At 43.7% G+C, this 23,083-nt stretch overlaps 1 protein-coding gene and 2 pseudogenes across 6 annotated transcripts in view; 2 read left to right on the top strand and 1 right to left on the bottom strand.

Annotated features, from left to right (window-relative positions):
* The window catches only part of LRRC49 (leucine rich repeat containing 49), a 221,804-nt gene that overhangs the window by 89,128 nt on the left and 109,593 nt on the right, over nucleotides 1-23,083 (top strand). The gene's annotated exons all lie outside the window — the stretch shown is intronic.
* Nucleotides 3,381-4,135, top strand: LOC132226359 (TCF3 fusion partner-like; annotated as a pseudogene).
* LOC132228241 (NEDD8-conjugating enzyme UBE2F-like) lies at nucleotides 11,150-11,754 on the bottom strand (annotated as a pseudogene).

The raw sequence follows: 23,083 nt of genomic DNA, 5'->3' as shown, positions 1-23,083 counted from the left end.
AGAGGTGTTTAAAGCTGATGTTTTTTAGTAGTCTAGATAATTATTAACAGTCCTTTTCAAGATGTTATCTTATTTAGTTGTCTGAGGATTCAGTTTGCAGATAATTCATCATGGCTGTCCCCTGGTATATAAACTGCTAAATAAATAAATAAAACAAGGAAGCCAGATTAAGATTATTTATGATAGAGTTGGATTATTAGTAACACCTGTCACAAGATCTTCCAGATCAAAGGCTCTCTTCAGTGATTAAAAATGTCAGTGCACTACTTTTTGAACATTTGAGTAAATTCCAAGTTGCATCTTGGAGAAAAACTAGAGAGACTTTGCTTCAGGTAATTCCTAAATCATAATGCAAAAATAAGATGGCCCTCTACTTGAGTGGAAATATCTATCTGAGATATATATATATATATATTTTTTTTTTTTTCCTTGCCTCCTAATTCCAACATCTCTGGGACTGTTTCTATTAACTTTGTTTTACTAGATTACTTCCTTTTTTTGCTTCACTTGCCTTGCAATATTTACTGTATTCTGGGCATTGTGAACATTATACTGTTGAGAAATCTGCATTTTCTTATTTTTAAGAATTTCTTTATTTTTAATTAAAAATTTTTGGGTGACATTGGCTAATAAGATTATATAGGTTTCCAGTGTATTTTTCACTTGAGAGAGAGAGAGAGAGAGAGAGAGACTCTGACCAGCTGCCCCATTGCATGCACCCTGACTGGGGATCGAACCTGAAACCTGGGTATATGCCCTGACCAGGATCAAACCAGTTACCCTTTGGTACATGGGACAACACTCAAACAACATCACCCAAAGTCAAATCATCTTCCATCACCATATATTTGGCCCCATTTACCCTTTATTACTCCTCACCCCGCTTTCCTCTGGTAACCACCATATTGTTGTATGTGTCTATGAGTTTTTGTTTGTCTTATTCATTTCAGTTTTATATTCCACATATGAGTGAAATCATATAGTTCGTAGCTTTTTCTGACTGACTTATTTGGGACAACATGGATGGAACTTGAGAATATTATGCAAAATGAAAGAAGTGGGATTTCTTGTTTTAATTTAGAGTCTGTTGAGTTTTGTTCTATAAGATAGTTAACCTACAGGAGAAGTAGGTTGATCCTATTGAGGCTTATTTTTAGTTTTTGGGTTTTTTTTGCTGTTTTTTTTTTTTTGGGGGGGGGTGTGGGCAGGGCTAAAGTAATGCTTATTTTACAAATAGAGTAATAAGTTTTTATATTTATATTTACTTTATCCTGACAGTAAACCCAAGGTTTCTAGATCAGAGGCTGATTGTTTACCTGCAGCAGATCTTGCATTGGTTTCCCTTGTCCCATTTTTCCTCAGGGGGTTATGTGAGGAGGGCAGATGTCACATGGATGGGCAGGGTGGAGGGGTACTGTGCATGAGAGGAATTCAAAAAGCATTGATCTTAGAGCTTATAAAGGAGCTGCTTGCACAGCTGAAAATCTTTCCCTCTAGAGAAGGAGGCAGAGAGAGAGAAAATTACCCTTTGGAATGTAAACACATGGCTCCACGTCTATTACCTTTTAACATATAAACACATAGCTCTGGGAGATAAATTTCTGTATCATTCCAGAAGTTTCTATCTATACAATCACCATTTAACCCAGATGACATTTTTCTTTGCTCAGAAAGCCTTGATCATGCAGAAACGTGACTATTTTGAAATTGTTTGCAGACATAGAGTAGCCCTGCCCCAAAGGCATAACCTTTCTGAGGCCTCAACTGTATAACCTGAGAGTTCAGTGAGGTCTCTTCTATATCTAGTCTCCCATATCCATGTGGCCTATAGGTACTTTTTCATCTTATAGCCCCTCAGTAGTTATATTTTGCTAGGCTTCCTGGAGTCTCACTCTGACTTGGTGCATCCTAATATTCAGCCAAATACTTACAAGACCCATGTGCAGATTTCTAGAGTTTCTCTGCACAGCTCCCTCCACAGACCAAACTCTGACCTTTTGTTTCATCCACCTAGTGAGAGTCCTGTTCTGTTGGATCCACTTCCATGTGCTGTGATCTGGAGAGTACCAATTTCACAGTTGTGTACATTGGGAGAGTGAATCTGATATTCTCATAGCCAAAATTGCAAGTTCCTTCTACTAGATTTCCAGATTATTATGTCATGCTGGTATATCATCTTTGCCATCTATCTGTCTGGCACTTAAAGAATATGAATTTCCTTTAAATCAACAATACGTATTCTGGTATCTTAGAGCCAGTGATATAAGCTAATCCTGAATTTGTAAATGTACATATTTCTGTCCAAAGCTGTCCTGATATCCTATCTAATAAAAGAGAAAAATGGTAATTGGCGTACGACGATACCCTTTTCATTGGCTAATCAGGGCTATATGCAAATTAACTGCCAACTAAGATTGGCAGTTAACTGGCAACATAGGCGCAATGCTGGGAGGCGAAAGGGGAAGGAGGGAAGAAGCTGCCTGCCGCTGACTGCAATCGGAAACCCAGGCGGCAGCCAAGAGCCAGAGAACCGAGCTGCCTTTGCTCGGAGAAGCCAGGCCTCCTTTGCCGGCTTCTGTGATAAGAGAACCTGGCCGCCTTTGCCGGCCCTGGGCCAGTAATGGGAGAAGCTGGGTGGGGCAGGGAAGAGGCGGATGTCTGCCTGGCTTCTCAGATCACTGATTACCAGTGATGGGAGAACACCCAGAGGCAGGGCCAGAGGCCAGGCTGCATAGCTGCCTGGGGACACCATCTGGACCCCAGGGGCGACGCAGCCAGGCCCCAGAAGGAGACCCAGGGCCCGGGGCTGAGTTGCAGCTGTGGTACGCAATCCAGTACCTGGGCTGAGGAGACCCAGAAGGAGACCCAGGCGCCGGGGCTGTTTTTGCCGCTGGGGCACGCAATCCGGTGCCCAGGCTGAGGAGACCCAGGGCCCGGGGCTGTGTCGCAGCTGGGGCACGCCATCCGGTCCGGGGGCGATACAACCAGGCCCCAGAAGGAGACCCAGGCACCAGGGCTGTATCGCTGCTGGGGCACGCGATCCAGTACCTGGGCTGAGGAGACCCAGAAGGAGACCCAGGGGCCTCGCAAGAGGAGAGTCTCCATGGTCAGATGGCGTGGTGTCAGGACAGGAATAAAGACCCGAGGTGACTCAGATGCCTGGCCACAGGGTTAGACCAGCCAGCAGGGCCTTTCAGTTGGGACTGGGGTGGGGGTGGGGCGAGGGAGGCAAGCCAGAAATAGAGAACTACAACTCCCAGGAGGCTTAGCGGCCAGGGCCTAGGTGCCTGGCTGTGAAATCCGATGGGCTGTAGTTTCGCAAGCCACTTTAAACTAGAGGCTTGCAAGGTTGGAAGTTCTGCGTCGGGAGCCAGGGAGAAATGGAGCTGGAGCAGAGAGAAGGGTCCATGGCAGCTGTGGGCTTTGAGGACTTCTCAGCACCTCCCGGCTGGGAGCTGGCGCTGCCTCCGCTGAAGGTGGTCACATCCTGGAGAGCGAGCTTGAGACCGAAGTGGAGTTCGTGTCTGGGGGTCTGGGCAGCTCCAGCCTCCAGGAGCGAGATGAAGAGGAGGAGGCAGCCTGAGGCCAGCAAGGGTGGCGCCAACAGGAACTCAATCGCAGGAAGTACCAGGCGCTGGGTCGGCGCTGCAGGGAGATTGAGCAGGCGAAGGAGCGGGTCCTGAACAGGCTCCATCAGATATAGAGGATAACACGGAGACTCCAGCAGGAGCGGAGGTTCCTCATGAAGGTGCTGGACTCCTACGGTGACAACTACCGGGCCAGCCAGTTCACCATCTTACTGGAGGACGAGGGCAGCCAGGGCAGAGACGCCCCCAACCCAGGCAACGCTGAGAACGAGCCTCCAGAGAAAGAGGGGCTGTCCCCGCCCAGGAGGACGCCAGCGCCCACAGAAGCCAGCAGCCCGGCCCCTGGCGAGAGGCCCAGCAGTTGGAAGAGGCGGCGAGTGCCATAGGAAGGGCACTGGGCAGGAGTCCCGCTGACTCCGGAGCTGGCCCCCATGCAGATAAAGGTGGAGGAAGACTTTGGCTTCTAAGCCCTCGAGGCTCTGGACTTAAGTTGGGTTTCTTGGGGGCCAGACAAGCTGCTGCCCTACCCCACCCTAGCTCCCCCTTTGACTGACCCCCCAATAAATGGACCCGATGCAAAAAAAAAAAAAAAGCTTATAGAGGCATGTTTATAGGATCAAATAGTATAAATATAGATGTAACAGGACAATAAAAAGAGAACCTGGCTATGATGATAACCTGTATGCTGCCTCTGTGTCATTCCTTCTTTGGGAACCCCTGGACCTGCTGGGGCTGGACCCCAACATTCCTCTTCTTATAAGGACTTCAGTGAGATGGGCTAAGGGGTCCCACTGGAACTGCCACAATTTAATGTAATCCCCTCTTTAAAGATCTTATCTCCATATACAGGTACATTCTGAGGTTCTGGGGATTAGGATTTTAACATACATTTTGTTGGTTACCCAAATCAGCCCTTAACAACCAGCATGTTTCAGAAAGTAGATTCCTACAGGGTTATTTACCAAACATTCAGAAGTATTTTTAAAAGAGCTAAGCCCCTCGCCCACCGTGTGGGCCCCTCCCAGCGAAGAGCGAAGGCCTGGGTTCCGGGCACCGGAGGAAAACTGGTGCCAGCAGCCAGGGGAAGGGGCCCCCAAGGGGCCCCAGATTGCGAGAGGGCACAGGGTGGGCTGAGGGACCCACCCGAGTGCACAAATTTTTGTGCACCGGGCCTCTAGTCTCTATATATAAAAGCCAAGCAACCGGAATGCCAGAACGACCGGAACGACCAGTTGCTTTGACATGCACTGCAGCCCTGATCGGTCCCCCCTACCCTCATCGGGGTGGGGCGGGCCAGCCAGACCCCACCCGTGCACCGAGGCTCTAGTTTAAAATAAACAGTTTCAAAATGGGCTAAATGGGCTAAAACCTGTTGTTTTGATTCTTTAAACTCCACTCCAATATCATATTATATGTCCAGAAAACTTCATGCTTTATCTTTATTACTAGTATTTTATTTCTCTATAGAAATACCTTCAGAAACTATCATTTATTATATTCTAATCTTTATTGAAGAGATTGAAGAAAGAACTAATTAAACCAAAAAACTCTGGCTACTGAAAGATAGTACAATTGAGCACATATTTTGTTATTTGTCAGATTGAAGAGGGAACATTATGAATATAGGATTAAATTACCAGTATACTTTTTCATATGCACACACATTCAGTATGTCTGAGATTAAAGATTGTGTAATTCTCAAAAGAACAATATTTTTTCCTATTTGTGATGGAAAAATGCCTCTAATCTAAAACTGTGTTAAATTATTTAGGAATAAAGTTATAAGGATTATATGTGTCTATAGAAGCTGCTGACTTTAGATGTTTGAGGAAGTGATTGACAATCATACCTTTTCTCTTCTGCTCTAATTTTTAATCAATTGAAAGATATAGGAATCAGACAAATGGAGTACAGAATAGCAGAACACAGGCATTGGTTAAAAGAGGAAGTTATTTTCCCCTTTAAAATTTTTGCTTGTATCCAAGTAACGGAGTTGGGAATTGGGATTCTCTACAAATAAAGAAGATACCTCTGGATTATTGTCTTGAAGGGAAGTGAATCAATTAAATTTCTTGTCCTGGGCACGTGAAAAGGTATTACAGTGACTTAATGATACACTTCCAAGATATCTTAGAGTGTAGTTCAAAACTGTTGGCTACTCTCTGGAAATTGTTTTTGATAAAACTTCTTTCTTTTGGCTTAAAAATAAATCAACTGGAAAACAGTATGAAGTGTCCTCAAAAAATTAAAAATGGAACTCCCATTTGACCCAGTAATCCTACTTCTAGGAATATATCTCAAGAAAACAGAAACACCAATCAGAAAGGATATATGCACCCCTGTGTTCATAACAGCACAATTTACAATAGCTAAGATTTGGAAATAGCCTAAGTGCCCATCAGATGAGTGGATTAAAAAACTGTGGTACATCTACACAATGGAATACTATGTTGCTGTAATAAAAAAGAAGGAATTCTTACCATTTTCAACAGCATAGATGGAACTGGAGAGCATTATGCTAAGCAAAATAAGCCAGTCAGAGAAAGATAAATATCACATGATCTCACTCATTTGTGGAATATAATGAACAGCATAAACTGTTGAACTAAAACAGAACCAGAGACATAGAAGCATCAAGTAGACTGTCAAACCTATGAGGGAAGGCAGGGAAGGGGTAAGAGATCAACCAAAGGACTTGTATGCATGAATATGAGCAAAACCAATGGACACAGACAGTAGGGGGGTGAGGGCATGTGCTGGGGGGAAGGAGTCTCATGTAATACTTTAAACAATAAAGAATTTAAATTAAAAAAAAATAATCATACATATAGTTTTGCCCAGGCTTCCCCCATCTTAGAAATAAATTATGAGAAAAATAAATGAAGTTAATTAGGCATTAAAAAAAATAAAATAAATTGACAATACCAATTGTAGATGCCATGTTAGAGACCATAGTGTTTAATTTAGGAAGCACTGAATAAATCTCTAAACCAGATTAATAATATTTTTCTGAAGTTCCTTTAATCTCATCTTTGGGATTTGTTTTTTTGTACTTCAGGGGTATTGCCTTGTGATTCTTCATAATGAGCCCCTGGAGGGATCGTGAAAGTGATGCCAATGTTTCATAGCTGCATGAGGTCAAGATGTAGGGCTGGCTGGGGATATTCAGAGGGTGGTAGCGCGTAACTGATCCTCCTCCTTCACATTCTTTACCACTCCATGAAAGTATTTCTCTATCTCTTTCATGTAGAGAATTTAAAATTTCTTTCCAGTTGGTTGTTGAAGAACATAGCATTAAAAGAGCAATAAGACATCATGGGGAGTGATAAATACACAAACTCTGTTTTCTATGATTGTGTAATCTAATGACAAAGAACACATAAAGGGAGTGACAGAAACATAGAACAAGCCCACCGGCAGCTTGTGGAAAAGCCCCCAGCCCCCAGAAACAGTCTGTCAGCTTAGCCACCCTGATATAAGAGCACTTCCTCCTGCTAACGCTGACAGAAAGTTTCTGACGAGCCTTCATGTTCAAAACTGACCCGGGACCAGCAACATCAGCATCACTGGGGAGCTTACTAGCAATCCAGAATCTCAAGCCTGCCCTTTCCCTTCTGGATCAGAGCCATCACTTCTAAAAGGTCCCGGTGATGCAAGTGCCCATCACAGGCTGGGCAGCACTGCTGCAGAGGATTCTGGCTCCACTTATTGGGCCAAGTACCCAGTGGGAACTAATCCAGGGCATACAGGGCACACTGACAGCTCAAGCCTGGTACCTTTGTTTCCTGTACCCTAGTAAAATGGGGGTGGGATACGTTTGCGGATTGGGTTTGCTGCAGAAAAGAAGTGTTCTGTTACCAGGGAAGGGAAGCTGAGCACGAACATAGTGATAGATATCCAATAAACTTATTTCTTCTCTCATATCTTAGCTCACATTAATGTTAGGGCTAGCTGTTGTTCACTAGCCTTTTCAACTTGGATCATTTCATCCCATTTCCTGGTGTGTGTGTGTGTGGGGGGGGCACGCGTGCGTGCACATGTGTTCTACTTCCAATCTCCCTCACCTCACAATGCCATCTGTCTGCTTGACCTCGATATCAGAGATTCGTGCTTCTTCCAGAGCATGGCTCTTTTGTTGCTTCTCAGAGTTATAGTTTTCAAATACATATGAATACAGTAAGGATAAACACATACATACTTGTGCCTAAGTCTGTCTTCACTGCCTTGCACTATTGGTAGAGCAGCTATGCCTCACTCAATGCTTTTCGTTCTATCACAAAGGCATTAATCAAGCTGTGAACTATTAAAATTCATCTGCATTTGCTAGAGGAAGTCATACTTTTAGCCCTCAGGAATTATAACTCCTAGTGACTACTTGACAGAGTTTTATACACTAAGAGAGGGTTATAATCCTTTACTGTTATTTATTTTGATACTAAAATTTTCCAGGATTTGTCAAACTGGCTCATCTCAATCTTTTGATAATGGCCTTCCTCATCATTCTTTGAGCATGTCCTCATTTTCTGGCACAAGGTAGTCCAGGATCCTCTTTTGCAGGAGTTATGATTCTTTTTAGTGGAAAATGGTATTTAGAAACTAGAATTCGAATGCTAGGGAGGCTGGGGTATCATTGCTTCTAGGCCTACTCAATGGATGAAATTAGGAAATGAGTGTGTTTGTGTGTGTGTGTGTGTGTGTGTGTATTATACATCTTTATTTGTCTATCTGTATATATAACAAAAACTGTGGCTTCATACTGACACCTTCATGAATTCAACCATGAAGCGAACAATACAACCAGCACCCCAGGGCTTTATTTTAGCCATCCAACGCGTTCCATTTTGATATTTATAATTTCCCTGACATTGACTCCCCATTATATGTAATATATTTACTTATTTACTTAAACCTTGAATATATAGAAAAATAGTTTCAGAATTGTTGACTCCTAATTCTGTGGGAAGAAAAAAAACTACCAGCAAGGGTTAAATATTTATTTACACTGTGTTTTGTACTTAGCCTAAAAGCATATAATCAAAGAAGTGTGTTCAAAGTTGCTTAGGTTAGTTCTCCCCTGATTTCAGTGTGATTATGTTATTCATTTGAACAGGAAGAGCTGTTTTTCTGTTTGCATTCCTTTCCCCATCCCCCTTACTACTATTTGGTGTATTTATTTTTCAATCCGTATAGTAATTACGTGGTTCTAAAACTCAGAACGACACAAAAGGGTATTACTCAGAGATCTATCACTTTCCCCTTCCTTCTATCCCATTTCCAACTCCACTCCTTTTCATTTTGTTTTCACCCCTCCCTATAGAAAACCAATCTCATTAGTTTCTGGTTTATTCTTCTTGTATTTTTTGTTGTTGTCCTGTTTTTTTGCCCAAATCAGAAGATAATATATGTACTAGAGAGGAATTCACACATGTTTTTGTGTGGTTTCAATTTTTATGTTAGACCCCTGATCCACTTGGAGGACACTTTTGGTGCATAGAATAGATAGCATTTAGGTCAAAGTGTAAAATGTTCTTAATGTGGTGTGAATTTTGTTTCCTAATATTTTATTTAAAAATTTGGCAATAATACCTATATGTGACTTTCATCTGTCATTTTCTCTTTTTTAAAAATACTTTTAAAAATGTGGTTTAGGTGTCAATGTTATGCTTGCTTCATAAAAAGATGAATATCTTTTCCTTAATTTTCAATGCTCTGGAACAGTTTATAAGGCATTACTATTCTGGTCTTTGAAGATTTCATAGACTATCCCTGTGAACCCCTGTGTTCATGTGTGTGTGTGTGTGTGTGTGTGTGTGTGTGTGTGTGTGTGTGTGTGTGTTCAGAGAACCTAGATTTGTATATCCACGATTCTTTGCAAACCAAGCTGTCTCTGTTTTAACCACTTAACTCTGCTTATGTAGCACACAAGCAGACAAAATGAATATATAAATGAATGAGATGGGTTGTGTTCCAATAAAACTTTATTTTTGGACATTGAAATTTAGATTTTATATAATTTTTATGTGCCATGATATGTTATTCTTCTTTTGAGTTTTTACCACCATTTAAAAACATAGGTACTATTATTAGCTCATGGGCCTTACAAAACAGGTAATAGACCACATTTGGCCCATGGACTATAGTTTGCCAACTGCTGGTCTTCCTGAAACACTTTATTTCAGGCATCTTTCTTCTATACAGCATAGAATTGGCTCTTGCTTTGTTAGCCAAATTCAATTTTTTTTTTATTTTAATAGGGAAGTTAAGCACATTTATATTTACTGATATGACTGAAGTCTTCAACTTTGTCATAAAACCTTATAATTCTAATGTGCAATTTATTTGTAATTGCTATGTTTTTATATGTGTTTTCTTTGTTTTTTAAAATTTCTTTTGGCATTTGAGAAGTTTTGTATTTTTATTCTATTGGTTACTTTTTCTTTTTTAGAAAGTTTATTAAATTCTATTGGGGTGACATTGGTCAACATGAACATATAGGTTTCATGTGTATATTTCTAAGTTACAAAATCTGTATATAGCACCATGTGCCCACCACCCAAAGTCAGATCATTTATTGTCACAGCATATTAGGACTTCCTTTCCCCCCCAAACCCCTTTCCCTCTGGCAGCCAGCACATTACTGTTTGTGTTCGTAAGTTTCAGCTTTATATCCCACATATGAGTGAAATCATATGGTTCTTAGCTTTTTCTAACTTATTTCACTTAGCATAATATTTTCAGGGCCCATCCATGTGGTTGCACATGGTGCTATTTCACCTTTTCTTATGGCTGAGTAGTATTCCATTGTGTATGTGTACCACATATTCTTTATCCAGTCCTCTATCTCAGGACACTTTGGTTGTTTCCATGTCTTGGCTACCATGAATAGTGCTGCAATGAACATAGGGGTGCATATATCTTTGTGAATAAGTGATTTCAAGTTTTTTGGGTATATACCCAGGAGTGGAGTTGCTGGGTCATATGGTAGTTCTATTCTTTTCTTTTTTCTTTTTCTTTCTTTTTTTTTTTTTCATTTGGACAGAATGAATGTCTTTCATATTTTCTTTGTATTTCTCTTCAATAATTGCTTGACCCAACATTTTTCTGTCTGCTCTATACTATGAAGATACAAACTAAAGGAGAATAGAAAAAAAAATAAAGCATTAAGTTGTACAAATTACAAATTCGTTCCAAAATATACTTAAATTAAATAAAATACACATTTCAGTAAGAGATCTACAGTCAATGACTGCATTCTGGGAAGCCTCAGACCCTGAGGCAGGGCTGACATTTGTGGGAGGAGATAAGAGACTGGCATCCAGTCACAGTTTTCAGTGGGCTTGGGACCGCCCACCTGCCAGCTCCTGGCAGGTCATTGGCATTGCTGTGCAGGGAAGTTATTTGGGGGAAGGTAATAAGCAAGCTCCGATTCTGAGTTCATTACAACTTCTCAAGCATTTCCTCAGCCTACACAGTACAGGTTCACAAAGTAAACATGTTAAGGTAAGCAGTCAACTCGTTAGAGCCCAAACACATTTTCTTGCTGTACTTATGTGGAACTCTGTCTACAATGGGCAACCGTAAAGAGGTTCCTCCACAGGACATGTCACAGGACCCAGCAGATCCAGTGGGTCTGCGGGACGCGAGGACTGGGATGGAGGCCCTTCGAGAGCTGGAGAGGACCCTCTAGCAAAGTCCACACTGCAGGCACCCCTCGCATCATCTGGCGTACCCTTAATGTAGTCTTCCACTTTGTTCCGGAAGTGCTCCTTGTCCCTCAGGTGATGCTCTGCAGCCTCAATATTCATTGGGTCATTGAAGTTCAGAAGATCAGTAAACAACAGTTTAATCCCTAAACAACATCCTTTAGTGGCCTGGTGGGAGCCCCATCCATCTAATATTCTCTCAGTAAACTCAGACATATCTCGCCTGTCTCTGTGATGTTGGGGTGCCAGATCCTGGTCAAGCATCTCACTTTGGGCAGCACCGCATTGTAAGCACCAGGAACTTCCACTTCAAACTGAAATTTTCCACCCTGGTAGTAACCCTCCTCTTTAACCAGCAACCTGTCTCTCACAGACACTCTCCGTGTGGAGCCAGAGGCTGTGGCTGGCATCCGGGACCCTTTGAGACCATCATCCCGCTTCAGTTTGCTCACCAGCTTCAGCATCACTGCTACCTTTTCCCTGGGCACCCCGAGACCAGTGAGGCAGGCCCTGCGCCCAACACCATTCCCACCAACCCTTGGCTACGCAGCTCCTCACAGTTGCACTGGCTCTAGGGCGGCGGACGGGAAGTGGCGGGGAGGAGACTCCAATGGAAGCTCTACTCTTAATTTTTTTTTATTGAAAACTTTACTGGGAAAAAAATTCCAAATATTCAGGTGAGATACAAACCCACTGTTGTTGCTTTGAGGCCTGTGGATTGGACATTTACATGAGTTGAATCCATTTCCTAGAAAATCTACAAGATAAGATCTTCCCTGAAGGATAAAGCCAGCCTTTGTCGCGCTGGGAGCCTAGAGTGAGGGACCTGTCGAGGCTGGGGGCCCGCAGTATCATGCTCAGGATGGTGTGTGGCCCTCTCCCAGAAAAGGAGAGAAGTGGGAGGGCAGCAGGTGGGTGGGTGCCCAGGACGGTCTTTTGGAGGTAGATGTGATCCCAGCCATGCACACAAGGCAGAGCCCGAAGGTGAGCTGACGGAACCCATGTCCTCTGCAGGCGGGGAGCCTGCTCTGGCCATGGACCAGGAGGCACTTTGGACAGTTCTTCTGGAAATAAGAAAGCCTCTCAGGTTTTCATAGGCTGCTTACCTGTCTGCAGGCTCCTACTATGGGTGGGGAGACAGCAGCTTGCTTGGGGCTCCAGGTACCAGGCTCATTCCAAAGGGCTGGTGAGGGAGGGTATGGGCCTTCCCCCAGGGATGGCCTTTCGCTGGCTGATGCCTGAGCCTAAGCTTGAAAAGGGCAGAGACTAGAGAAGCCAACTTGTGTTCCAGGGGTGTGGGCTCAGTCATCAGCCACAATAGGGCTCTGAGCTTGCTCAGTTTAGCTTCATTCTCCCGCTCCCACTGCTCATCAGGGTGGCCAGGCTGGTCAGGCTGTTGGGTCAGGTCTCCAAAGATCTTATGCATTTCAGAGTAGATTTAATGCAATCCCCATCAAAATCCTAATGTCATTTTTTAAAGAAATAGAATGAGAAATCATCAGATTTATATGGTTACTTTTTACATAATATCATCTAAGTGCCTAAGTTCCCTGTTTTCTTTTTTCAATTGAGTCAATTATAATATTGTCTTAAGTTTAAGGTATACAATGTTTTGATTTGATGCACTTATATATTGCAAAATGATTACCACTATAACATTAGCTATATTACCTGACATAATTATCATTTTTTTGTGTGTGTGTGCTGAAGAACAATTAAAACCTAGTCTCTTTGCACTTTGAAGTTTATATGTTGACTATGGTCACTATGCTGGGCATCAGGTCCCCAGTCGTCCCCTGTTTTCTTATTTTCTCCTTTACTATCATGCTGCTTATAATAGTATATTTAAAACTCTATGTATTTTTTTTTGCTGTATGATTTCCACTTTCCTGCCCATAAAATATATTATATATAATATATAGCATGTTGTTCTTCCACTTGAGTTCCTGCCTTTTAGTCTTGCATCTATAATTAATTATTGAAAGCTCATCATTAGTCATTTTGCTCAGGTTTCCTCCATCATCTCTTAGTGGATGGAGCTCATCCAGTATATTGCTCAAGAAGCTACCTTGCTTGTTTAAAAGTTTTTCTATATCTTGATACTTAAAGTACAGCTTGTCTAAATAGAAAATTGTAAGTTCAATCATTCTTTCTGAGTTGTTTTTTAATATAGCTCCATTGTTACTTTGCATTATAAGCTGTGTTTAGGGTATTTGATGCCAGTATGAATTTCAATTTTGATCCTTGTACTTGTACTTGAGGGTTTTTTTTGTTTTGTTTTGATTTTTTATTTCTTTTTAAAATTTAATCATTTTATTAGGATACTAGGGGCCCGGTGCACGAAATTCGTGCACTGGGTGTGGGCGGGGGGGGAGTGTCCCTCAGCCCAGCCTGCCCCCTCTCACATACTGGGAGCCCTCAGGCGTTGATCCCCATCACCCTCCAATCGCAGGATCTGCCCCTTGCCCAGGCCTGACGCCTCTGGCCTAGGCGTCCGGCCCGGGCAGCGGGGACCTGCAGTGGCAGCGGGGGGGTGCCGCGATCGCGCAGGCTCCGCCCCTGCCCAGGCCTAACGCCTCTGGCTGAGGCGTCCAACTCGGGCAGCGGGGACCCACAGCTGCAGCGGCCCCGCAATCGTGGGCTCTGCTTTAGGCCCAGGCAAGGGACCCCTAGCTCCCGGGACTGCCAGCTTTGACCATGCCCAGCTCCCATCGCTGGCTCCACCCCTACTTCCTGCTATCACTGGCCAGGGCGGCAAAGGCTCCTGATTCTCCGATCATGGCTGGGGGGCAGGGCAAAGGCGGCCCTGGGGCCGCCTTTGCCCTGCCCCCCAGCTCTTAGCTCCCCGCTGGGTTTCCGATCACTGTCAGTGGCAGGAGGCTTCTTCCTGCTTTCCCTTTCGCCTCCCTGCATTGTGCCTACATATGCAAATTAACCGCCATCTTGTTGGCAGTTAACTGCCAATCTTAGTTGGCAGTTAATTTGCATATAGCCCTGATTAGCCAATGAAAAGGGTAGCTCGTACGCCAATTACCATTTTTCTCTTTTATTAGTGTTGATGTTTTCAAAGTGATTATTCTGGTTAAGTTTCTTAGTTATCTCTTAGACCTTTTCAATATGTACATTTTAGTACTAGTATTTTCTTACTTCCAGAAGTTTTCTTGGGATGTAGTTTTAAGTATTCTATTCAATTGTTTTATCTTTATCTTTAGAACCTCTTGTTTTCCCTACTGTTTTCCTTCTTTGGCCTTCTTTTACATCAGCCACATACTTTTGATCCATTTTGTTTCTGTGCCTCATTTTCACTCTCTTTGTTGCTTTTCTGGCTTGCTTCAACGTTTCTAGTAAAATTTTATTTGGATCTGTTCTCCCATGGGGCTTTGTGATTTAATCTTTGAATCTGGGATGGTTTTGACGTTTTCTTTCACACATTTTCTATGTTGAATCTACTCTTTTTAAAATTTCTTCCTGTTTATTGTCCATTCCTGCCTTTAATTTTTGAATTTCTAACCTCGATATGCTTTTCATACCTCCAAATGCTTACTTGAGGGTATTTAATTTAGTGTGGAATGTTTTGTTACACTTTTCTTCTTCATGCGTTATTTTGAGGGGGGAATTTTTATGAACCTGAGTAGGTTTGATGTTCTAACCTTAAAATACTTAGTATAAATTAAGTCTGTTTTTACCATTTTATTTTGTTGATTTGGGTGGTTTACAAGAATCTTAGGTCAGGGGTGCCTTCTTCTGTCAGTGTAGCATAGTATTGAATGTATGTGTGCGTGTGCACAAATGTGTGAATGTGTGGAGAAAGGGCTGTCTATCTTTTTATTAATTAATTAATTTATTTATTATCTACACTAATAAAAGAGAAACATACAAATTGGTGTCACTCCGCTACGCCCACCAACCAATCAGGATGAGTATGCAAATTAACCCAACAAAAATGGTGGTTAATTTGCATATGCAGGCACGGAGCGAAGACTGAAGGCTCTGCCTGAGCGAAGACTGAAGATGACTGAAGACTGAAGACGACTGAAGACTGAAGACGACTGAAGACTGAAGAGGCTTGCCTTCTCTGCTGCGGTTGGAGTGGAGAAGCCTCGAGGCTTGGCTTCTCTGCTATGGCCGGAGCGAAGACCTGGGTCCCGGTTGTGCAAAGGGTCTCCAGTTAAATATAATTTCATTTTTTCTGTCACCATTTATCCCCCCCATAAACTCATCCACCTCCTCCCAATCCTTCTCTGCTCCCCCTCCTCCCTATAATCACCACATTGTTGTTCATATCCATGAGTTCTTAACATTTTTTTTTCCTTTTTGCTCAGTGCCTCCACATCCCCAGCACTCCCTTGGATGATTAGTGATTTTGAGCATTTTTTCATGTCTCTTGGCCTGTATGTCCACTTTGGAGAAGTGTCTATTTAGGTCCTTTAGGCTATTTTGAGTACAGCGGCTTTGTAGTATAACTTGATATCTGGCATTGTGATTCCTCCAACTTTGTTCTTCTTTCTCAAGATTGCTGTGGCTATTCAGGGATTTTTTTTTTTTAATTCCATATAAATTTTTGAAGTGTTTGTTCTAGGACTGTGAAATATGCTGTTGGTATTTTAATAGGGATTGCATTGAATCTATAGATTGCTTTGGGTAGTATAGACATTAAAATGTCTATGAATACCAATCCATGAATACGGTATATTATTCCATTTGTTTATTCTTCCTCTGTCTCTTTTTTCAACATCCTATAGTTTTCAGAGTACAGGTCTTTTACCTCCTTGGTTAAGTTTATTCCTAAGTATCTTAATTTTTTTGTCACAAGGGAAATGGGATTTTTTTTTTTTTTTTTTTTTAGTAGTTTCTCTTTCTGAGAGTTCACTATTGGTGTATAAAAATGCTATGGATTTTTGGTTGTTAATTTTGTATCCTGTTATGTTTCTGAATTCATTTATTAAATCAAGTAGTTTTTTGAAGTAATGTTTAGGATTTTCTATGTATAGTATCTTGTCATCTGCAAATAATGAAAGTTTTACTTCCTCCTTTCCATTTTGGATGCCTTTTATTTCTTCTTCTTGTCTGATCACTATGGCCAGGACTTCCAGAACTATGTTGGTGAAAGAGGGCATTCCTGTCTTGTTCTGTTTTTAGGGGAAATGGTTTTAGTTTTTGCCAGTTGAGCATGATGTTGGCTGTAGGTTTGTCATATATGTCCTTTATTAGGTTGAGGTATGTTCCTTCTATTTCCACTTTGCTGACAGTTTTTATCAAAAAAGATGTTGAAAAACAAAACAAAAAAGAGTGTTGGATTTTGTCAAATGCTTTTTCTGCATTGATTATTATGATCATGTGATTTTTGCTTTCAATCTGTTTATGTGCTGTATCACATTTATTGATTTGAGAATCTTGTATCAGCCTTGCTTCTACAGAATAAATCCCACTTGTTCATGATGTATGATCTTTTTAATGTATTGCTACAGATGGTTTGCTAAAATTTTGCTGAGGATTTTAGCATCTATGTTTATCAGGGATATTGGCCTGTAGTTCTTTTTCTTTGTCATGTCTTTATCTGCTTTTGGAATTAGGGTGATGCTGGCCTCATAAAAAGTTTGGAAGTATAACTTACTCTTGAATTTTTTGGAATAGTTTGAGGAGCAGAGGTGTTAGTTCTTCTTTGAATATTTGCTAAAACTTCCCTGTGAATCTGTCTGGACCATGGCTTTTGTTCACTGGGTGTTTATTTATTTTTAAAATATATTTTATTGATTTTTTACAGAGAGGAAGGGAGAGGGATAGAGAGTTAGAAACATCGATGAGAGAGAAACATCGATCAGCTGCCTCCTGCACACTCTCTACTAGGGATGTGCCCGCAACCAAGGTACATGCCCTTGACTGGAATCAAACCTGGGACCCTTGAGTCCACAGGGTGATGCTCTATCCACTGAGCCAAACCGGTTAGGGCTGGATTTTTTTTTATTACTGCTTTAATTTCATCAGTAGTTATCAGCCTATTCCAGGTTTTCTGATTCTTACTGATTGAGTTTTGGAAGGTTGTATCTTTCTAGGAATATGTCCATTTAGACCAGGTTGTCCCGTTTGTTGGAGTAAAGTAGTTCATAGTATTTTATTACAATCCTATGTATTTCTGTGGGGTCAGTTTTACTTCACCTCTTTCATTTCTGATTTTGTTTATTTGGGTCCTCTTGTTTTGTTTTCTGGTGAGCCTGGCTAGAGATTCATCAATCTTGTTTATCGTTTCAAGAACCAGCTCTTGGCTTTATTGATATTTTGTATTTTTTTTTGTCTCTATTTATTTATTTCTACTCAGATTTTTATTATTTCCTTCCTTATTCTTGTTCTGGGAACTGCTTGTTGTTCTCTTTCTAATTCTTTAAGTTGTAGTGTTAGATAACTTATTACCAATTTTTCTTATTTTCTGAGGCAGACCTATCGTGCTATGAACTTCCCTCTCAGGACCACTTTCACTGTGTCCCATAGAATTTAGTCTGTTCATCTTCATTTGCTTCCAGGTTGTATTTTATTTCTTCTTTGATCTCTTTGGTAACCCATTCATTGTTTAATAGCATGCTATTTAGCCTCCATGTATAGATTGTTTTTGAGTGTTTTTATTGTAACTGATTTCTAATTTCATCCCCTTATGGTCTAAGAAAATACTTGATATTTCTCCTTGAATTTGTAGAGACTTAGCTTGTGTCCTAACATGTGGTCTATATTTGAAAATGTCCCATTTGAAAATGTTTATTCCACTAGAGGCCCATTGCAGGAAGATTCCTGCAAGAATAGGGCTTCCTTGGGCCTATTCCTGCAAGAATAGGTCTTCCTGAGGCCGGAGCAAAGCAGAGAAGGGAGCAAAGCCCACAGCGGGCTTCACTCCCTTCTCCGCTGCCTTGCTCCCTCCTGTCTCTACCGTCTCAGCTCCCTCCCATCTCTGCTGCCTTGGCTCCCTCCCTTCTCTGCCACCTCGCTCCCTTCCTTCTACCCTGCCTCGCTCCCTCCTTTCTGGGCCACTTCACTCCCTGACATCTCTGCTGCCTCACTCCCTTCGGTGTCCGCTACCTCAGCTCTGCTCCCATCTCCGGTCCCTTCTCCACCATTTTGCTCCCTTCTGCAGTGCTTGGCTTCCTTCTACACTGTCTTCAGTCTTTGCTCTGGGTTGGGTCACACATGGGAAGCCTGGATGGTGGCCGGGCGGGCTGGCGGTTCACTGCTATCCCACCTGGCCGCCCCGGGTCAGGTCGCACACGGGAGGCCCAGAAGGCCCCGCTGCCCGGGGTCAGGTCGCAGATAGCAGGCCTGGATGGCAGTGGGGCAGGTAGCAGATGGCACTGTTCCGCCCTGCCTGCAGTATGCAAATTTAACGGCCATCTTTGTTGGGTTAATTTGCATACTCTTCGGATTGGCTGATGGGCATAGCGAAGGTATGGTCAATTAGCATCTTTGTCTTTTATTAGTGTAGACTAGAGGCCCAGTACACAAAAATTTGTGCACTCGCGGGGGGGGCCCTCAGCCTGGCCTGTGCCCACTCGCAATCTGGTACCCCTTCGTGGATGTCCACCTGCTGGCTTAGGCCCACTCCCTAGGGGGATTGGGCCTAAGCTGACAGTCAGACATCCCTCTGGCAGCCTGGCAGCCCTCGGGGGATGCCCACTTGCCAGTGGGGAGCAGGTCTAAGCTGCAGTTGGACATCTTTAGCGCTGCTAAGGAGATGGGAGAGGCTCCCGCCACCACTGCTGTGCTGGAAACCATCAGCCTGGCTTGTGGCTGAGCAGAGCTCCCCCTGTGGGAGTGCACTGACTACCAGGGGGCAGCTCTTGCATTGAGCGCCTGCCCCCTGGTGGTCAGTGTGTGTCATAGTGACCAGTTATTCCCAGTCGTTCTACTGTTAGGGTCAATTTGCATATTACCCTTTTATTATATAGATTAGAGGCCTGGTGCACAGGTGGGGGCCAGCTGGTTTGCTCTAAAGTGTGCAAGATCAGGGTGGGGGTCCCGCTGGGGTGCCTTGCCAGCCTGGGTGAGGGACTGAGGGCCATTTTCAGGCTGGCCACACTCCTTCAGGGTGGGGGTCCCCACTGGGGTGCATGGCCAGCCTGGGTGAGGGGCTGATGCCTGTTTGTAGAATGGCCAAGCCTCCCAGCAATCCAGGCTCCCAGCCTCTCCTTTTTTTCTTTTTTCTGGGATTTATTTATCTTCTATAATTGAAACTTTGTAGCCTTCAGCGGAGTGGAGGGCCGGCCAGGGCAGGCGGGAAGCTTGGCATCCTCCATCGCCAAGGGCAACCCAAGCCTCCTGCTCACTCCTACATCTTAGTTGGGTTAATTTGCATACTCGCTCCTGATTGGCTGGTGGGAGTGGCTTGAGATTAGCAGATGGACAGTTAATTTGCATGTTTCTCTTTTATTATATAGGACTAGAGGCCCGGTGCACAAAAATTTGTGCACTGGCGGGGGGGGTGGGTTGTCCCTCATCCCCACTTGTGCCCTCTCACAGTCTGGGACCTACTGGCTTAGGCCTGCTCCTGGGTGGCAGAGGGCAGGCCCAATCCCTAGGTGCAGCCCCTGGTCGGGCTCAGAGCAGGGCGATTGGGGGTTTGGGGCACCGCCCCCGTTCACACTCAAGGCAGGGTCGATGGGGAGGTTGCGGCGCCACCCCCTGTCACACACAGTGCAGGGCCCATCAGGGGGTTGGGGCTCCGTACCCTGTCACACACACAGCAGGGCGGATCAGGGGGTTGGGGCGCCGCCCCCTGTCACCCACAAAGCAGGGCCGATCAGGGGGTTGGGGAGCTCCCCCCTGTCATGCACAGATTAGGGCTGATAGGGGAGCTGGGGCACTGCCCTGTGTCACACACAGAGCAGGGCGGATCAGGGGTTTGGGGTACCGCCCCCTATCACCCACAGAGCAGGGCTGATCAGGGGCTTGGGGCACTCTCCCCTGTCAAAATCAGGGCAGGGCCGATGGGGAGGTTGTGGCTCCACCCCATCACACACAGAGCAGGGCCCATGGGGGGGTTGGGGCGCCACACCCTGTCACACACAGAGCAAGGCCGATCAGGGGATTGGGGAGCTCCCCCCTATCAGGCACAGAGCAGGACCGATTTGGGGGTTGGGGCGCCTTCCCCTGACACGAACAGAGCAGGGCGGATAGGGAGGTTGTGGCCCCGCCCTCTGTAACACACAGAACCGCAGGGCGATCAGGGGGTTTGGGCGCTGCCCCTTGTCATGCTGCTCCAGGGGCCAGGATGCCTCGTGGCTCCGCTGATCCCAGTGCTAGGAGGCCTCACGACTCCGCTTGACACAGGGGCAGTGAGGCCTCCCTGCTTCGCTGATCCCGGGTTTGGGAGGCCTTGCGGCTCCGCTGATCCTGGTGCTGGGAGGCATATTACCCTTTTACTATATAGGATAGAGGCCTGATGCACAGGTGGGGGCCGGCTGGTTTGCCCTGAATGGTGTCCCGGATCAGGGTGGGGGTCTCGCTTGGGTGTCTGGCCAGCCTGGATGAGGGGATGATGGCTGTTTGCAGCTGGTCACACCCCCTTCAGGGTGGGGGTTCCCACTGGGGTGCCTGGCCAGTCTGGGTGAGGGGCTGAGGGCCGTTTTCAGGCTGGCAGGCAACTGAAGCTCCCAACCTCTCCTTTTTTAATTTTTTTTTATTTTGGGATCTATTTACCTTCTATGGCTGTCACTGGAGCTGAGAGTCGGCTTTAGCTCTGAGACCCGGCTCCAGCTCTGAGACCTCTGCTGCTGAAACAGGTCTCTGGGTTTGTTTGGCTTCTATAATTGAAACAGTGTTTCAGCTCCAGCTCTAAGGCCGGCCAGCCGAAAGCAGGTTTCTGGAGATTGTTTAGCTTCTATATTTGCAACATTGTTGCTAGAGTTGCAGCTCAGATGCCAGCAGCGGCAGGCGGAGAACCTTGGCTTCGTCCGTCACTGGAGAAAGCAAGCCTTCTGTTCATTTCAGCTGCCTGGCTGCCGGCCGCCATCTAGGTTGGCAGTTAATTTGCATTTCTCGCTGATTAGCCAATGGGAAGGGTAGCGCAGTTATGGTTAATTACCATGTTTCTCTTTTATTAGATAGGATAGCTTTGCAGTGGAATGTTCTGAAGATGTCAGTTAGTTCTAGTTTTCTAGAATATCACTTCAGATTACTGTTTCCTTGTTAATTTTTTTGTCTAGAAGATTTATCCAGTGATTTTAGTAGGGTATTAAAGTCCCCTACTATGATTATATTGCTGTTGACCTCTCCCTTGATATCCTCCAGAAGTTTTCTTTATATATTTAGATGCATATATGGTTACCAGAGTTATATCTTTTTGTTGTATTGACCCCATTAGTATTATGAAGTGGCCTTCCTTATCTCTTGTTATGGCCTTCACTTTGAGGTCTGTTTTGTCAGATACAGGTATTGCTACCCCAGCTTTTTCTTTTCATTCCCATTTGCCTGAAAAAAAAATTTCATCCCTTCACTTTCAGTATGTGTGAGTCCTTTATTCTAAGGTGGGTCTCTTGTAGACAGCATATATGTGGGTCATATTTTCTTATCCATTCAGCTACCCTGTTTTTGATTGGAGTATTTAATCCATTTATGTTTAAGGTTTTTATTGATAGGTACCTGTTTGTTGCCATTTTTATTCTGTATGCCTGTGTTCCTTCTTCCCTTTCTATTCTTCTTTTCACAGCAGTCCCTTTAGCATTTCTTGCATTGGTGGCTTGGTAGTGATAAACTCCCTTAGCCTTTTTTTGTCTGTGAAGCTCCTGATTGCACCTTCAATTTTGAATGATAGCCTTGAAAGGTAGAGTATTCTTGTATTCAGTACCTTCCTTTGCATCAGTTTGTATACCTCATTCCATTCCCTTCTGTCCTGATGTTTCTGTTGAAAAATCACAGTTGATAGTCTAATGGGAGATTCCTTGTAGGTAACTTTCTGTCTGTCTCTGGAAGCCTTTAAGATTCTTACTTTGTCATTGACATTTGCCAAATTAATTGTGATGTGTATTGGTGTTGGACTTTTTGGGTTCATCTTGTTTGGGACTCTGTGTTTCTTGGACTTTTGTGACCCTTTTCTTCCCCAAATCAAGGAAGTTTTCTGTCATTATTTCTTCAATCAGGTTTTCTAGTCCTTGCTTGGCTTCCTCTTTTCTGGCACCCCTATTATGCTGATGTTGTTTCGTTTCATGTTGTCCCAAAGCTCCCTTAGACTCTCCTCCTGCTTTTTCATTTTTTTCCAGTTTTTTCTGCGCTTGCATGTTTTCTCTACCTTGTCTTCTAACTAGCTGATTTGGTCCTCAGCTTCTTTTAGTCTACTGTTATAATCTTCCATTGTGTTCTTTATTGCAGCTCGATTATTCTTAATTTCCTCTTGATTCTTACATATGTTGGTTAATTTCTCACCCAGATGTTTGAGCATCCTTATAACCATTATTCTGAATTTTTTCTTTGACAAATTGCTTGCCTCCATTTCATTTAGTTCCTTCCCTGGTGTTTCCTCCTTTTGGGTGTTGTTTCTTTGTCTCCCCATTTTTGCTGTTATTATGTAATTATTTCCTTGTATTAGATCAAACTGCATGCCACCCAGATTTTTTAATTGGCCTTATTAGAAGATGTTTTGTGGGACCCCATGGTGCAATCTCTTAAGTCTCCTTAGCTGGGTGTTCTGAGTAGGCTCTCTACTTGAGATGATTAGGTTCTCCTCATGTAGTTGGGTCTTGAATGTTATTGTACTGTTCGTGGATTGAATCTCATCTCAGTGGGGTGTCTGATAATGGTGTTCACTTCCTGCCACCA

Source organism: Myotis daubentonii, chromosome 1 (genome assembly GCF_963259705.1).
Source record: "Myotis daubentonii chromosome 1, mMyoDau2.1, whole genome shotgun sequence".
NCBI classification, from domain to species: Eukaryota; Metazoa; Chordata; class Mammalia; order Chiroptera; family Vespertilionidae; genus Myotis; species Myotis daubentonii.
This window is presented reverse-complemented; position numbering and strand designations above follow the sequence as displayed.